The 16145-nt window shown below is 42.3% G+C and overlaps 1 long non-coding RNA gene across 1 annotated transcript in view; it reads left to right on the forward strand.

Annotated features, from left to right (window-relative positions):
- LOC142008549 (uncharacterized) overlaps positions 1–15500 on the forward strand; it is a 56667-nt gene extending 41167 nt beyond the window's left edge. Inside the window, exon 3 of the long non-coding RNA XR_012644175.1 lies at positions 15120–15500. This is a non-coding gene — a long non-coding RNA (uncharacterized LOC142008549). The remainder of the gene's footprint in view (positions 1–15119) is intronic.
- The last annotated feature ends 645 nt before the right edge of the window (positions 15501–16145 follow it).

A 16145-nucleotide genomic window follows, 5' to 3' on the forward strand; every position in this document is an offset into this window, starting at 1 on the left:
ATGGGGGAAAGGATGCATTGGTACTGAGGGGGGTAGACTGGAATCTGTACAGCAAAGATGGAGGTAGAGACTGGGACTAGATAAGTGTGGAGACTGGGATGAGAAGCCTGAGGAGAGGTGGGACAAAGGAATAGAAGAGGCAATATTGGGATGGGGTCAAGCTGAAGTGATGACACTCATAGGCTGTGTCTACACGTGCCCCAAACTTCGAAATGGCCATGCAAATGGCCATTTTGAAGTTTACTAATGAAGCGCTGAAATGCATATTCAGCGCTTCATTAGCATGCGGGCGGCAGCCGCGCTTCGAAATTGACGCTCCTTGCCGCCGCGCGGCGCGTCCAGACGGGGCTCCTTTTCGAAAGGATGCTGCCTACTTCGAAGTCCCCTTATTCCCATGAGCTCATGGAGCTCCACACTTATCTAGTCCCAGTCTCTTATCTAGTCCCATGAGCTCATGGGAGTAAGGGGACTTCGAAGTAGGCAGCATCCTTTCGAAAAGGAGCCCCGTCTGGACGCGCCGCGCGGCGGCAAGGAGCGTCAATTTCGAAGCGCGGCTGCCGCCCGCATGCTAATGAAGCGCTGAATATGCATTTCAGCGCTTCATTAGTAAACTTCAAAATGGCCATGCAAATGGCACGTGTAGACGTAGCCATAATCATAAGCACCAATTCTCTAAGTGCTGTGAGACTGGAGCACACACAATTAAAAAAGTGAGGGGTACTCAGCATCCATTGGCAACCCCCTGCCCAGCTCTCCTCCCTCCCCCCAGCATTTCCCACTCACCAGCAGTGCTTCTGGTCATCCCCGCCACCCACCGCCCATCGTTCTCTGTTTCTCTCTCTCTCATTCTTCCTGTGCCTCCTGCCCATCACAATCAGCTGTTCAGCGGCCTACGGGAGGTGTGGCAGAGGGTGGGCTTCTTGGGGTGAAAAGGGACAGAAGAGTTGGTGTCCACTGGACCTTCCAGAGTATGGAATGGAAATCTCGTTATTCTTCTGGTGTCAGCATCTATCTGTGAACCCCCTCCCCCTAGTGCTGCTCTGCAACAGGATGACATCTCCTAGTCCTATCAGTTACTTTGCTGGCTCAATGGGCAGACATCTGGTTCCAACCCTGGTGACCCATGTGGATGTTAAGAAGATGCCCTATCACAATGTTTCTGTTTTTTTCAGTTTGCTTTTTTAAAAATCTTACCAATTATGCCCCAAAACACCATTCAAACAAACACTCAAAAGTAGGAATGCCAAAATGCACCTGTGCAACCTTAATTTCACCCCCTTGTGCATATGCATTATGGTACAGTCTTTAATTCCAAGATCCCATGCTAATTCCACAACACCCCTGCCTCATTCTGCACACAGGATGAATGGTTCTGATTGAATGAGCAGCTATTCAGTATTTTATTTTCTCCTCACTGTTCAGTGTGTGGCCCTGGGCCTTATTTACTGCACACTGTTCAAACACTGCTCAGAAGACAGAGTTATTAACGTTCTCATAGGTTTTTTCTATGCCATTCATCACTATTGGATCCAAGCACTTCACAAATACTAATGAATTTATTTTCACAATGCTCCCATGAGGCAAGGGGATGAGTTCTGTGAAAGAAGCACCAGTAAAATTTCAACTGCCCTCCCCATGAGACCTCCCATCCCCCTTCTGCACTCTCCTGCTTCACTCTCCACATACATTTCAACCTCTGAAAAACTGGGGCCAAGACCATTCACACAACTACCTCCTTTCCACCACAGCCCTGATTTATTCCCAGAACAGGTTCACTCTGTGCACACAATGGGGAAGGGGTCTATTAAAATGCTATGTGATCAGGTAATTAAAGACAGTGTAATAATACATGTATTCAAGAGGACTGAATTAAGGATTCACAGGCTATTTTAGTTCTGGCATTTCCTGATTTTTTCAGTGCCTGACTTTGCAACCTTAATTATGCTCTTTAAATATAGTTATTTTGTGTATAATACAACATGAACCATGTTATCATCACTGATGATTAGAATTGATATTGGGCAGTCTTTCTGTATCATTAGGTTTCTATAAAATTTTCATATAAATTGAAAATAAACCTATTCCCTCTTTAAAAACGTTCTCATTTTATCAGAAAGCCAGTCCCAGAGCAGTGCTAGTGTTTTGCATAACAACATCATCAAATTCTGGAGTCAGAGGGAGTTGACTGGACTGTTACAGATAATTGAAAATAAACAAATAGTCTGGTTTCCCCCAGCACATTGGACCTATATTTAGTCGAGTATGATCATGGCATCAAATAGTACAGAAGAGTTGTAAATACAAAATTCTGCATCCAGATGACCTCATGTGACACCAACAGACCCTGTCAAAACAAAAAGCAGTCAAGTAGCACTTTAAAGACTAGCAAAATAGTTTATTAGGTGAGCTTTCGTGGGACAGACCCACTTCTTCAGACCATAGCCAGACCAGAACAGACTCAATATTTAAGACACACAGAACCAAAAACAGTAAGCAAGGAGGACAAATCAGAAAAAGATAATCAAGGTGAGCAAATCAGAGAGTGGAGGGGTGGGGGGGAAGGTCAAGAATTAGATTGAGCCAAGTATGCAGATGAGCCCCTATAGTGACTCAGAAAGTTCCCATCACGATTTAAACCATGTGTTAACGTGCCGAATTTGAATGTAAAAGCCAGCTCGGCTGTTGCCCTTTCCAGAACGGTGCGATAATTCTTCTTCAGTAACACACATACCTTATCGCACCGTTCTGGAAAGGGAAACAGCCGAGCTGGCTTTTATATTCAAATTTGGCACATTAACACATGGTTTAAATCATGATGGGAACTTTCTGAGTCACTGTAGGGGCTTGTCTGCATACTTGGCTCAATCTAATTCTTGACCTTCCCCCCCCCACCCCTCCACTCTCTGATTTGCTTGATTATCTTTTTCTGATTTGTCCTCCTTGCTTACTGTTTTTGGTTCTCTGTGCCTTAAATATTGAGTCTGTTCTGGTCTGGCTATGGTCTGAAGAAGTGGGTCTGTCCCACAAAAGCTCACCTAATAAATTATTTTGCTAGTCTTTAAAGTGCTACTTGACTGCTTTTTGTTTTGATAGTGTATAGACTAGCACGGCTTCCTCTCTGTTACGATTCAACAGACCCTGGTCAGCCTTGGGTGGGATAGAATCTAGGGCCTTTGGAGCGTGGTGTATGAGCTTCTACTGCATGAGCTAAAAGTTACACACCTCTTAGCTGAAGCTATAACACACACACACACACACACACACAAACACATATGTACATATCCAGGAGGTATGCGGGTTACCCTTACCCACAAAATAATACAAGCTCCATAAGGATAAAGAAAGGATGATCAAATTATAATATTTGTAAGATGTATTAATTATGTGGCTTCATTTCCTGCCCCTTATACTTTTGAATAATGAAATCTGTAATTGATTTTTAATATGGAATCTCCTTGGCACTAAAATGATTACCACAGTCCTCAGTAGTAACAACAGAGTCTACTCCTAATTTACCATTTTCTCTGAGGAATATATTTCTCTCTTTCCAAGACATCATAGATAACTTCTAGATCATAACCTAACAAGCACAGTGACTGAAAATCTTTAAGAACTCTGTGCCAGGGGCATCAAACAGAGTGAGAGTTACACATCTAAATATATTGAGGAAAGAGAATTTTACAGCTCCCAGGCACCACTGCCATAAGAACAACAGTGGTCATCAACTGAATGTACCACTTTCACTTCATATCCTTCTCAAGCGATTAGACACTTCTAAAGTGTTTCAGGGATCATGCAGAAATCCTTATTCTTCTTTACCTCAACCTGGACTCTTGAAGGAAAGAACTTATGTCCGTGAGGCTGGAAACTGAGGGCTAGCATCTAGGTGGGCTGCTTTCCATGAAACATGGAATCACCTCTGTGATAGGGCACATGCTGGGAAATGAAGCAAAGGTAACAGATAATTTGCATTAGCCAAGGAATTTTGGTATAATCTGTAAGTGTATAGGAGTGTATAGCCACGTCTACACGTGCACGCTACTTCCAAGTAGCAGCGCCAACTTTGAAATAGCGCCCGTCACGGCTACACGTGTTGGGTGCTATTTCGAAGTTAACTTCGACGTTAGGTGGTGAGACATCGAAGTCGCTAACCCCATGAGGGGATGGGAATAGGGCCCTACTTCGACGTTCAACGTCGAAGTAGGGAACGTGTAGACGATCTGCGTCCCGCAACATCGAAATAGTGGGGTCCTCCATGGCGGCCATCAGCTGAGGGGTTGAGAGACGCTCTCTCTCCAGCCCCTGCGGGGCTCTATGGTCACCGTGTGCAGCAGCCCTTAGCCCAGGGCTTCTGGCTGCTGCTGCTGCAGCTGGGGATCCATGCTGCAAGCACAGGGTCTGCAACTAGTTGTCAGCTCTGTGTATCTTGTGCTGTTTAGTGCAACTGTGTCTGGGAGGGGCCCTTTAAGGGAGCGGCTTGCTGTTGAGTCCACCCTGTGACCCTGTCTGCAGCTGTTCCTGGCACCCTTATTTCGATGTGTGCTACTTTGGCATGTAGACATTCCCTCGCAGTGCCTATTTCGCTGTGGTGCTGCCCAACATCGACGTTCAATGTCGACTTTGCCAGCCCTGGAGGACGTGTAGACGCTATTCATCGAAATAGCTTATTTCGATGTAGCGTGCACGTGTAGACGTAGCCTATATGTGTAGCTTGTATGTGTAATTGTCCTTTCTATTTCATCACAGTCAGTGATTTCTTTATTGTCATCCCAAGCCATTCTCTGCTGTGAAACCTGTTGGAGCATGTTTCCAAAGTGAAACGAGAACTGGGAAGCAGGTTTGGCACATTCAGCGTTGATAGACCATCAGGGAAAAGTCTGAGGCTGCATCTACACTAGCAAATTCTTTCGAAAGCTTTTTTGAAAGAAGGGGGCTCTTTTGAAAGATCCGGCGGAGCATCTACACACAAAAAGCATTCTTTCAAGAGTAAATGGAAAGAATGTGGTGCTTCTTTTGACATCGCTCTTCCTTTCCTGTTTCAGGAAGAGCTCCCCCTTTCAAAATCTTCTTTAGAAAGAAAATGTGTGTAGACGCTCCTCAGGCCCTTTTTTTGTTTTGAAAGAGCAGTCCTCATGGGTCCTGATTTTCTGATCCCTGGCCCGTTCTTTCAAAAAAGTGGGCGCTGTGTGGATGCTGTCTTTCGAAAGAGCAGATCACTCATTTGACCTTCTTCTGTGTGTGTGGACACACTCTTTAGAAAGAGGTTCTTTCAGAACAGGTCTTCCAGAAGGGCTTATTTTGAAAAAAATCTGTGGTGTAGACGTAGCCTGAGTGTCTGGTAATTGTGAACTTGGCACAGATGTATCTGGAGAGACTCAGGACCAGAAGGGCTGTTGAGGTTACCCTGCAAAGAGTATCCAGAATGGTGGAAGTCAGTGTGAGACCTTTGTGTTGGCTGACCACTTGTGTTCAGACTCTGAGCCATAGCGACACAGCATTAAGGCACCCAAAATGCCCTGTAAAGCAGGCAATAAGACAACCTCTGAATGATCTAGGCAATTCCCAAAATGTCCTCATGTCCTCTGTTTACACTTGTCTCTTTTGCTCAGAGAAGTTGGTCCAATAAAATATATGACCTCACCCAACTTGTCTTTCCATTGTCCCTGTAGGTTATTGTTAAAACACTCATTAAAAGGGGCATCTCACGTGTGGTTTTGCTTGGTTACTACCGGTAGGGTATTTTTTTTTTCTAAATTAGTAAAGGCAATTTATTCACTCTTCCTCCAGCCTACAATATTATTATGTGCTTGCTAGAGAATGCATGAATCTCCAGATAAAGGGTCGGTAACAGGCAATATTACCCTCCTGTCTGTGTGCATACACAAACATCATGCATAGCTGTTAGTGAAACAAAATACTTTGTATGGAAAGCATGGCCCCCTAGAAAGAAACCTTCAAGGAGGAGTTCAGAAGTTAGGAACTGCTGGGTGAGAGTCTTGTGAAGTTTCTCTAAATCATTTGAGGGATGTTTTGACTCTGTGAATGGGCAGAGAAGTTCTGACCACACCTCATCCTCATGGATATCCTGTGATTATGCAGGCCTAAAGAGCCATTCCCAAGCCACATTAGTGTACCAACACCCTCTCTTGATTTAAGATAAAACTTCAGACTTGTCATAGCATATGCTCATAAAATCTTGCTCTGTATCCTGTCTCCAGCAGTGGCCTGTACCAGCAGGAAAGTGCAGAACCAGTGAGGCTAGAGGTAATGAATGTACCAAAGAGAGGTTGCTGTGACATGAGGCTGTAAATCCCTGACCATACAAAGACAACCAGGTGGGATCCAGGCACTGGGGTAGAGGTAAAAATAAAAACAATAAAAAATAAAAGAGTAACACAGACACCTTGCCTCCTTTCTCATCTGCTTAGGACAGGTGCTGGTGTGGTAGAAAGGGGATCTCTGTGGCAGAATGCATCCTCTAGCAGAGATCGAGAGAAGCCCAGGTAACTTCCAGCTTTTGAGGCCTCTAGCCATAACAAAAATAAAAAAGGAGGACACATTAAACAAAAAAAGGCATTCAAAAGAGTGAGACATAATTTAATTTTTATTTTATTTAACAAATATTTTTCTACCCTTTTTCTGTGAAACTGTACTAATTATTGAGGGATGCACATAAAACAAGTTTCAAAACTTACCAAATGCCAAAAAATTCCCAAGTATCTAAATCTGAGGCTCCTTTAGAGATTTGAGGCTAAGACCAACTGGCCTTCTTGGGACCATCTTTGATTGGCCCGGCAGGAACACTCTGTGTAGGCCACATTGTCCAGCTATTCTGATCCCTGCTTTGCAAGATGTGTTGAATGAGTAGGCTACTTTCCCTTCTTTTTGATTAGTCGTCCCCCCTTTGGACATCTACCCATAGTCTAAATAGCAGATTATTAATTTCTTAAATGAAAGTGACCATTGTCAGGCCACAAGGAGATACATATGAGGGTGTACATTTACAAAGTATAAAACTTAAACAGCTGGGGATGTGGCTAATGTTCCCGCTAATGTTTCCATCCTTATTCAGAATAAATTTTGTTATGTGCACCAGGGCATGTGTGGATGTGTACCACCAGTAAAAACACATGCTGCTGGCCGTGGGTGTTCTGCTAATCAGTTGGGCAGCGTACAAATCTCTCCTCGGTGGCCAACCAAGCATTCAGCTTCCAGAGAGCATTGGATGTGGTCCACTGGGAAATTATGGAAAGGATTCTTACCAAAGTACTTCTGCTAGTTTATCCATTGGCCACAAAAGAGCAAAACAGCTGAGCATTCATATGAAGATCTGATCCTACAGCCTGCACTCACTTATGAAGCCTCTTAGTCTTCACTGTGGTTATTCATCTGAAGAAAGGCCCAATGGCTCAGGTACATAATCTTTAGGGAATGTGACATACATATTTTCCCATAGAGAAAGAATAGTACTCTGCACATGCAGTTCAGTCCAGATTAGAAATGACAAAGTACTAGAATGCACTTCAGAATGCACTCTATTATTGACACATAGGAACTGGAGAGAGACATGGGAGTTGTAATTCTGAAGCAATGCACTTACTTTAACACTGGCCAGTGATTACACTGTAGAAGGATCCTGAGATAATATTAGTGGTATATGATATTGAGATTAATACACTGTGATTTAATTGATAATAAAGGCGATATAAATTCAAAGGTACACAATAGTCCAATAGAAGCCTTCATATCAGTCTGTCCCTAAACTGCACAATTGTAACAGTTTTATAGATATCCAAATTAAAAGTAAAATCCATATGGTTTCAAGATTAAAAGATCTATTTTCATAAAAATCCCATAGGCATGGTTAGTTTGACTGTATGGTCTTATGCCTTATGTCAGAATAAATTCCAGTATTGCTATACCTTCTTGTTTTCTTAACAGGACCAGACAGTTTCACTACATTGCTGAAATTTTATGTCATTCGAACTCATGCACGTATTAAGGGCAAAAATCTCAGAATTAAATCAGGTGATTTTCAAATACTCCTTTATTCTATATTTAAAATACAAAATTTCCCTTCCATAATAATGCCCACTGGTCTAAGATTATAATTCAAATTATCACCTACAAATTGGAGGTTAAAGCACAAATGCGTTATTCTTCTGATGTAGAGTAGAAACAACCCCAAAATAAAAACAAATGGCAGTATTATCCCATGGGAACGAGTCTTCTGTATTGATCTATTATTTCTCAGCTTGAAATATGCCACTATTGTACTTCCACTTGATTATGAGCCTTGTTATCACTTCCCCAAGTTGATTCAACTTGAGTGCTTCTGACATTTGCAAAGTTACTCATATATTCCACTGAGCAGCAGGGGGAACCTTCTTAATGAAGAAATAACAAGCTGAAGATTTGAATAAATATTTAGTTTCTTGAGAAGAGGTTCAGTTGATTTTTTTTAATTCTGAAAACTGAGGAAACACAAGAAATGCTTTCTTGTATCCTCCAAAAAAGTTTTTTTGTGGTCTTTCTCCCTGTGCCATAGGGCACTTTCATTTCCTGATTTTTATTATATGCTAAGTGACCATCTGAACCTGCTAAAGAACTTGTACTATCGTGTTTTTCTATTTTTAATCCAGAAAGAGTAAACGCATTTCTCATCAGATGTATTACAGACAGCTGTACTTTGGTAAGATTTATGAAGGTGCCACTGAGTTATTACAAAGCCATTCATTTATAAATAAGTGTATATTTTGAAGGAAACCATAAACGATAGCAGAATCTTCATCATTTCTCAAATCTGTAGGCCAAAAATTATGCACGTTTTGTTATACTTTCTGCAATGGCTCAATGGGTGTGCTTCTAAGCTGAGTCTACGCATGCATGAAACGTCGAAATACGTGTCCTTCTTTCGAAAGAACAGGACGAGCGTCTACAAGTGCAACACCTTCTTTTGAAAGAAAGTTGAAAGAACAGGGTGCAGACGTCAAAAGCCGAACCTTGATCCCATATCAGGAAGATTGCCCCCTTTTTAAAAACTAAATTGAAAGAGCACACATGTATATGCTTTTTGAAAGAGGGGCCCTCCATAGCGCTAGTCAGCTGGAGCGCGGGGCCGCTCCAGCCAGCAGCAGCGGGGCTCTATGATTCCTGCGTCCGGCCGCCCTTAAAGCAGAATGGATGCAGGAACCCCATGGCAAGAAGCGGAGGGTTTGCTAAGAGCAGCCCAGAATGAGCTTCAGCCACAGGCAACAATGGCCAGTAGCCAGCCCCAGCAGGAGCCACAGGCTTACACCTCTGAACCCTCACAGGGCTCCCAGAGTTCCAGGGGCTTTTTTTGTGTGTGGATGCACTCTTTTGAAACCAGTTTTTTTGGAAGAGATCTTCCAGAAGAGTTTCTTTCAAAAGATCTCTGTAAGGCTGACAAAACAAAAAAGCAGTCCAGTAGCACTTTAAAGACTAGCAAAACAATTTATTAGGTGATGAGCTTATGTCAGGCAGACCCACTTCTTCAGACTGTTTTCAGCTCTAATCTTTGTTTAAGGGCCAATTAGCATGATGAATTAGAGGGTTTATGGTTCTGGCAACAGATAGAAGAGTACAATGGCTATTTTAATATTTATAACAACAAAAAAAGGTAGTCCAGTGAACAGAACTTGCAAACCGTGAGTTAATCACACTGCTCAGTGTATTTCCTCTGGTGGACTTTGGAATGCAGTGTATGTTGCTCATTAGATGCTCTTCAGTGAAATAACCACAGAGTGAGGGTATTTTACTGAAGACTTAGGATTTTCTGCAGCTATAGCCACCTTGATAGGGGCCCTGCTGCTCATGATCTCAGGTGGTTTTAGCAATGTGTAAAGGGAGCTTTGAACAGAGTCAAGTGTTAATGATAAGTGGCTTAATGAAGTGCTCTCTCTGAATGATCTTTGGGAGAACTAGCTGGCAAATTTCCACTCCAGGGATGGTCTTTTGTATCACCACTTCATACAGGGCCAACTTAGATACCAAAGCTCCTCAGAAATACCACCGATAGTTCGCAAAGAGCAGGAGGCGAAAGGGGGACAAAAAGGGACACCTAGGGCCTTCTTAATGTCACATCCAGCGGGTACTATAGCAACCTTATGAAATTATCTTGTGGGACTGGAAGCCCCATTGGCCCATTTGTTTAGCTGGCTCAGAAGTTAGGCTGAAATTGGCACAATTATGTGTAATGATGGCAGGAAGTATTGCTTCTATAAAAACACCCTGGATTTCTTGCCATGCAAATCTGTTTTTGACAGCTCTGGGTACTATATCCCACCACATAAATGCTGGCTTGTGACTATCATAACTGTTTTTAGCCCAGTCTGAGGAACTGTGTCTCTGACAGCTAACTGTTTAATCCAAAGCGAAGAGTTGTATTTTAGACATATGTTTTTCTTTATTTTGCTTCGAGTTCAATCAAAGGGTCAGGAGGGAGACCAGAATGCATCAGTTGCCACCTCAGGCTTTATCTAATTTCCATACAAAATAGTTTAATGGGATGCCCTGAAGGGTTTCAGTTCTCAGTATTTGATTTTCACTGGATGTAAAGGAGTGACAGGCTAACTTGCAGCAGTTGATATATGGAGTTCTTAGATACATTCACAGTCATGGAAAAATCCAGTTCTAACTACAGGAGCTTTGTCCTGCTTTTGGAGACTTAATTTTAACCAGATAGACCACTAGAAAAAACAAATGCAGGCATTTTTCACACCAACTTTAGCTGCTAAGAATAGTGAATGCATTAAAATAGGGCTGAGGATTATTCTTTTATTTTAATGTACAATCCCTGGAAATCAATGCATAGCTGTTGCAAGAAAGAAATAGGAGTGATTGATATAGTATTAACACAGAAACTTAAAACGGATTCTGCTGTGTAAAATAATTGATTTCCATGGGTCCAATTGTGAAGCCTTTATGAATGAAAAACTTGTCCAGGATCCAAAAGGATGGTAATTATTTTGATTATGTTTGCAATGCTTGTAGTGAAGGGAAGTAATTTCTATGACCGCCACACCAGCACACAGCTCCATATGCATTGAACAGAACCTTCAACCAGGGCTTATTTACAAACAAATGCAAATTTTTATAACACCAAGCAGACTCACAGGAGAAGCAAGCTTCACAGACTGACTGATATTCTGGCAGTTAAAGAATAAAATATCTTATTTAATAACAATAGTAACTTGGTTTTAGCAGTACAGCTCAAAGCTTTTAAAACAGGTCCGTGTTGTTAACCCCATTTCATATATGAGGAAACTGAGGCACAGGCCAGAGCCTGGATTTGCCCTACATTATCCAGGGAGTCATTGGCAGTGCTAGAAATAGAAACAAAATCTCCTACATCCAAGTCCATTGTGCATTTCTTTGGGTCACACAATCAGCTAGTTTTAATTAAAGATAAGAGGAAATTCCAAACACGGAGTTCAAATGCTTGCAGCCTCACGCACAAAAATCACCCTCCTCTTCAGTGTCTCCACTGATCCACCTTGATTTTTGTTTCATGTTTGAAGACCATTGACCTCACTTTCAAATCTTTGGACTGCTTTGCTCTGGTTTATGTCTCTGCTCTCCTTTTGCCCTACCTGTCCTTGGCTTGTCATTCACCCTTCACTTCATTCAGGTCTTCTTATCCTGGAGCATTGGGTCATGCTTCCCAAACATCCCAGAGCTCCAGCCTGATCCCTGTGCACAAAAATCTCAGCTTGTTCTCATTCAAATCACTCTTCAAAAACATCCATCTTCCATGCAGCCTATTAGTTTTAATAAGCAATGCTATCATTCATCCATTAAAAAAATAAGCTGCTGCCCTGCTGTGCCATGAGTTCTGGTCACTTGGTGTCCCCAATACATTGTTTGTTTGCCTGCTTAACTGTGCTGTGCAAAAGACTGTACTCTTAAGTTTTCCAGGGTGACAAAAGTCCAAATTGGCTTGTTACATAAAATTGGTCAGAAAATTCAGTAAAAGTTGCAATAAATAGACTGGTACAAACCAGATTGTTTAATAGAAAGTTGTGGGTTGTCATGACAATGAGCTGAAAAGTCCTAGAAAGGGAAGGAAACATTTACGGTGGAAATCACCAAGATGTGTTTTGATTGGTTAATGTTAATAGCATGAGGCTATTAGAGGTTGCACCTCCCTTATCTGTCATGGTCAGGACCTGACTGGTCCCGAACAAGAGAATTTGCGGGACAAAGGATAATGGACAGCCAAGGGTCCCAGGGCTGCCCTAGAGTGCCAGCCAGCCCCTGCACACACACATCCCTATGCCACAGGCAGGCGGGGGCTCCAACTCCTAGCCCCATGGGGCAGGAAGGGGCTCTAGTGCAGGTTCACAGTAGGATCCCAGCCCCTGCTGCCATGGGGCAGGCAGGAACACCAGATTCCAGCTCCGTAGAGTAGGCCAGGGCTCCAGGTCTGGGCCATGCACTAGCAAGAGCAGAGAAGCTGCTGTGGGGCAAACAGGGGCTCTGGCTCCTGACCCCGAGGCAGTGTTCTGCTCCTGCTGCTGCTGGACAGGTGGGGTGGGAGTGGGGCTCACTCACAGCCCTGAGGCAGCCTCCCAGACTTTGCTGCTGCAGGACAGGTGGGAGCTCCAGTGCAGGTACTCCACAATCTCCCAGCCCTGGCTGCCAGATCCCAGATCCCAGCCTTGCAGCAGCCTCCCCGTCCCTTCTGCTATGGGGCAAGCAGAGCTCCACTACCTGCCCTGCTGGATGAGGGATGTTGCCAGACCAGAGAGTACCAGAGCTGAGAGATGCAACCCGTATATCTTCTTGGCCTTTGTGTCTGAGGTCATGAAATGGGACTGAGTAGAATGCAATACCTGGAAAAAGCCAGCTTTGCCACTATGGCTGCCACCCCACACTGTCTGACGGGACCTCAAATTCTAACATGAGACCATTGGGCCTTTTCATCCTGATGCTGAAAAATGTTCTACCCAACCAGGCCAGGGACCACACACCTCCACTAGCTTCTGCTAAAGCCCGCATGGCAGACTTGGATTCTGGCTGTCATCCCCCTCCTCATGTGTCATTTTCTTTCCCCTCAGTATTTCTCTTATTTACTCTTTCCCTTTCCTTTTCTGACATCAAATAAATGTCTGGCTTAGTCTGCCAAGACAACTACATTTTTTGCTGCCCTGCTGTGAAACTGTAATCAGAGGGGCACTTAAAAGCAATGACTTATAAAGAGCATGTGGATTCTGGGCTGGGGGCTGGGTACAGTCACATGGAGATGCCATGTTCTCCTCTCTCCCTCCTCTACCCACAGACACACTTAGCTGATGTGCCCTCCTCTTCCTGTACCACAAGAACTTTTGTTTACTTGCACCACTGGTTCCCACATCTGTGGTCCCACCCTCACAGCTGGACAGGGCAGTCAGCAAAATCTATTTCTTTTCTCCATTACCTGCAACTACCATTAAAAATAAACATTTTTACAAGGTTAACGAAGCAACTGGAGACTTTAAATCTGAAGGGATGCTAACAACACCCTTGTGATTTTAGACCTATTTCTGTTCACAGCCGTGATTTCCAACTGGTTCTGAAGAAGTAATGGCTACTGAAGAAACAAACTAGCCACATTATTCTGAAAATGTATTTATTGTTCAAGACAATTAGCCACACTCAACCAGACAAATAGGCACATGTAGCTAGTGGCTAGCATATTGGGCACCATGGATTCACAGCCTTCTGCAACCTTATTGAAGAGGGTGGGGTTAAAGCAAGCTCCAGTTGGCTACTTGTGTTTGAAAGAGAGAAAACATGTTCTGTGTTGCAAAACTGGTTCTCAAGATTCTACAGGTATCGGTTCATGAGCTGTTGTTGATGGCTGAGTTTAGGGTCATGAAGAACTCAGTGTTTTATTTTAATGTGAGAATTTAAGCATACAGCCTTTTGGAAATGACAAAGTCCATAATTAAGATGTGAGAAGCAAAGAGATCCTGGTCTGAACATCTGGCTAAAATAATTGAATAATGGGTTCCTCAGATTAAGTTTAGGAGTACAGGGGCTATGGGAAGATATGTTCTGAGGAAATGGCACATACTGTAAACTACACAAGGATAGTTTATTAAATCTTGTCCAGATAGGCACAGATGCAGAGCCCCCTCATTGCCCATAAATATGTCTCTGTGTCTAGTTGCACCCTACTAATAATATTATTATACCTTTTTCTCTCAGAAAGAAATATGCCTAATCCTTCAGTTCAACGCACCACGACTTCTAAATCCTGACTTTAGCAATTCACAGGACCGGCTATATTACAAGAATATAGACACATTTTATTAGTTTTCACCACTTCTCATTAATAACAAAACAAATATTTCTTCAGTGAAAACATCACAATGCTCTTCTGTGATAGTCGCATCCAACTGTGCCCAAATGTGCTCGGGGCTCAGTGTCATTTCTCCAGTTTCACTTTCATCAGTAGTGCCAGTCCTAAGTCACTTGAACCCATTTTTACTTCTTAAATCATCATGTATATAGGGGAAAAAATCAGGATTGTGATATCATAGTGCCATCTGGTGACCAATGATAACATTTTCCTGAGAATTTAGCCCCTTGAAGCAAAAGACATCTGTAGTGCTGCTGGTCAGCACTGGTGAAATCAACAGTCCAGCAGCAAAGTACAAAGCAGCAACAAATATAGACAAGAACTCAGTTGTGGTGCATACCTTAATAGACAGGATTTGTGGAACTGCACTTTTATTGACAGGCAGAGTATGGTCGACTGATCTGTTTTTTCTTGGAAAGCTCCATGCTGGCCTGCCTCATCTCACTGTGCAAGTCCTTAGTTACAGGTTTCTCATGAACCTAGCTTTAAAGGTATTTACTGAAAGAAGCAATGCTCTCATCTGATGGGTAGCAGAACCTGAACATGCAAGATATTAGCTATTTTTAAATTTATTTTTAAGACTGACTTCAGTACAGTTTCCATGGCAGCTAATCCAACTTTGACCCAAATTAAATTTCAATATCTAAAAATCCAGCCAGCCAGAAAAGGACAATGGTTAGCCTCCTCTGAACCAGGCACAGAGCCAGTTGAGAACATTTCAATTAAGTCTCCATCCCTGTTTTGTTCTTTGCAGGAGGAACTTCTGTAATCATGAAGAAAGTTTGTGCTGCTGAATCACTCAGTTGGATGCAGAAACCTGAGCTGTGACCTCCAAGCAGCAGAGATGTTTGCTTCTGAATACAGCTCACTCAGGGGCTAACATTTTTGGAATGCATCATGCCTTATATGGCTAGTGCAGCAAATAAAAAAAAAAACTTAGAAAGGCAGGAGACTTCTCCTTGCTTTAAAAAAAAAGGGATGACAAAATCTATTTTGTGTTCTTTAGAGAAAATAGTATTTGCGGTGCTGTTCACTCTCATAAAGCCCTTTCCATTTTATGGCACCTTCATCACAAAACAAGTCATTTAACTATTGCAACAATATTTTATATCATACTTGTTGTCAAAGACTCTCACCGTAATTGAGATGAAGCACAGTTATGGAGTTTATAAAAGAGAAAGGATCTTTTCACAACTGTTATGATGATGGGGACAAAGTCCCTGTTTCAGTTCCTCAAGTTATGGCAAATTACTTTAACATCCTATATATTTCCATGCTATCTAGCTCAGGTTTCACTATGACATTTCAGTCTAAAATGTGATGTACAATTTCTACTGTGTTTTTGTAAAACATTACTGTGGGTGAGATTTTTCACATGAACCACAATTGCAGAAATGACTGATGTTTAAATCTAAAGAGAATTTTGTCATTATTAAACTTCATTATAAAATAAAGTATGTGGGTGGAATAGTGGTTTGATGCTTTTGTAATTTGTTCTACCCTTTCCACGTATTTTTCAGTTACATTAACTGAATCATTTCTTCTTATAGATGCAAAGATGAAGGAGAAGAACAAAAACATGCCCATTAACTGAAGCAGGGCAAATGTGCATAGTTAATGGAAACTATTTTGACATTTTGTATTTGATTCCATGGTGTATCTACTCAAACAATTTCAATGGCACATTAGAACAAAACACTATTTTGTGCTCTTCACTAGGAATGCAAGTAATAGACTTCAAAAATTACCTTTCAACTGAAAGTATTATCTGTTGGAAATG

The sequence above is a fragment of the Carettochelys insculpta genome, chromosome 2 (genome assembly GCF_033958435.1).
Source record: "Carettochelys insculpta isolate YL-2023 chromosome 2, ASM3395843v1, whole genome shotgun sequence".
NCBI classification, from domain to species: domain Eukaryota; kingdom Metazoa; phylum Chordata; order Testudines; family Carettochelyidae; genus Carettochelys; species Carettochelys insculpta.